Source organism: Osmia lignaria, unplaced genomic scaffold, assembly GCF_051020975.1.
Source record: "Osmia lignaria lignaria isolate PbOS001 unplaced genomic scaffold, iyOsmLign1 scaffold0012, whole genome shotgun sequence".
In the NCBI taxonomy this organism is placed as follows: Eukaryota; Metazoa; Arthropoda; class Insecta; order Hymenoptera; family Megachilidae; genus Osmia; species Osmia lignaria.
Window position 1 is genome coordinate 45,001 of NW_027478166.1, and position 2,500 is coordinate 47,500.

General features: G+C 44.2%; 1 non-coding gene across 1 annotated transcript; it reads left to right on the forward strand.

Annotated features, from left to right (window-relative positions):
- The first annotated feature begins 1,460 nt into the window (after nucleotides 1-1,460).
- Nucleotides 1,461-1,615, forward strand: LOC143306518 (5.8S ribosomal RNA). The gene has a single exon (XR_013063894.1). It is a non-coding gene; the product is annotated as a 5.8S ribosomal RNA (ribosomal RNA).
- The last annotated feature ends 885 nt before the right edge of the window (nucleotides 1,616-2,500 follow it).

Genomic DNA, 2,500 nt, shown 5'->3' on the forward strand with positions numbered 1-2,500 from the left:
AATGGATCATTGATAAAGCGATATAAAAGTTTATTGAGCTCGGACCAAAAATTATACAAAACGAGAAAGATATAATAAATAATACCATATACATGACACAAAACACATAAATCTCGGGTTCGAGCCAATAAGAAACAAATACCAAAACGCTGCGATGCGGTAAAATTACACCGACACGGTTACGTGCGGAGGTCGCTTTGATTACTCATCGCGTTTCTCCCGTCCGTTCGGAACCGCCGGCAAAAAAACTGTGCGACCAACGGCGCCAAAGAGCACGACGCCGGACCATTTCTCTCTGGCTGATGTGAATGGAAGTAAAAGACGCTTGCGTGAGGTCTCTCGACCTTTATCTCTCTAACTTATACTTATGGGTCGTCGTCTACTTGATCGGGTACAAACAAGTCGTAAGAAACAAACAAACAAACCACAAAAATACAAGTCGTAAAAAAACAAACTTCTGTTGGTTAACCTACAATATGAAGGATCGAAATGAAAGAAGGATCATATTATTACAAACCGAAAGTGAAGGATCATTAAAATTGAAATACAATATATATAAATATATAAATGTACCCGTCGTTGCGACACCCTAGTTAAATGGAAAGATATAAAAAAGAGAGAAAAGGAATACAGATGACCCGCCGTCTGATCTTTGCTAAATGATCTGGCATCACCGGAGTTTTTTTGGTCCGTGTTGCGTTCGCTCTATTCGAAATGAAACTCGCGGAGGCGAAGAATTGTTAAAAGTTTACGAAGCGTCTAGGAGTGGTTAAAACTGAGAGAGTTGAAACTACGATGTATTAGAACGAGCAACCGTCGAAACTTTGTTTTCGCGACGTTCTTTTCGTCGCTCTCGTCCCCACGCTCCTACGCTTTGGTTGTTTCTTTGCCATCCGTGTTGCGATAAAAAGATTTCTCCATTGTCCAAAAAGGACGGATCGAGATTCCTCTTTCGAGAGGGAGAGAGAGGTACTTGCGGGTAACCTGGAATCTACGAAACACGCACCGTGGTAAGATTCGTGCGTCCGCCTGATCGATGTGTGTTGTTTACGGACCGGCTGAGAAGCGACGATAGCGAGTCTTTGAAAAACTATGTGTCCATTAGTTAGACCGATCGTCGCCGGCCGTGTGTCTGTTCGAATCTCGCAACCCACGATTCAGCGACAGGACGCGCGCTCGCATTCCTTGTGTGCGTTCGTACTTTTCAAGGTTTTTAAATGTACTTTACGCCCGACCGTCGAGAGGAGCGTGCCACTGGGCGTTTCTCCGACGGTTTCCGTCCTTGGACGCGATCGTGTCGTCAACGATCGAACAAACAAACAAATACGTTGGCGACGCCCGAATTCGCTCTCCCGCACGCGCCGGGTGGGAGAGTGATGTGGGTATCGAATGTGATGCGTGTTAATAATGAAAATAACACTCTAAAGATCTAAAGAGTTTGAAATACAAAATTTTACGATTACCCTGAACGGTGGATCACTTGGCTCGTGGGTCGATGAAGAACGCAGCTAATTGCGCGTCAACGTGTGAACTGCAGGACACATGAACATCGACATTTCGAACGCACATTGCGGTCCACGGATACAATTCCTGGACCACGCCTGGCTGAGGGTCGTTTTCTTAACAAAAGACTGCTTGCGTTTGCTTCTCGAAAAAAGAGTAATTCATTTCTTTCTAAACATCTCGCCGTCGTTCAACGAAAGTAGAACGTTTCGGAGCGGGATTATCGAACGAAATTGAAAGAATGAATGAACGATAAACAAAGAAAGAGTCGCAACGTACGAGCGATAGTTGGGCAGTTCGTCGGCGTTTGTCGTGGAAACGATGTGACGAAAATCGCAACCGATACACTAAATGCAGGCCGTTAAAGGAGAGAAACAAATTTCGAAATATCTCTTCGAACTAGCGCAAGTGCGTCACGGCGCGCGAGTCGTTCGTTAAAATTTATAAACGACCGCCCGTGAAAGCACCGAGTTCTCGGAAGATAATCTATAAAGATTCTCCATCCTGCTGGAAGTTATCGGATCGGCGCGATTGTTCACTTGTAGAAATCCACGCTCCCGACGTTGCCAGAAACGATATTTACGAAAGGTGTGTCAAAAATAAACGAAAGAAGCTCTCCTATAAATTTAGAAAAAGCAAACGAGTGAAATGTTTGAGATGATAATTTGCTGAAATGCAAGCTCGAATAGCCCCAGGGTTTCGAATGATTCCCCGCGCTTTATACATCTCTCTGTTTACAAACGGTGTATAAATGAAAGATCGCTTCAGATGGGTCGTCGCTGTTTGACGCGCGATGCTGTTCCTTTTTTTTTGTCTGTCTGTGCGTTTAGCTTCGCTAAACAAGTTAAATGGTTAAAAAGCGTCGAAAAAGCGAATACACACGCGACAAGACAAATCTAACGAGTAAAGGAACGCTCCGCTCCAAGATAAAAATGGTTGTTTACAATCAATACAGCGTTTCGGTACCCCTGATCGTAGTCTGAAACTGTGTAACAAA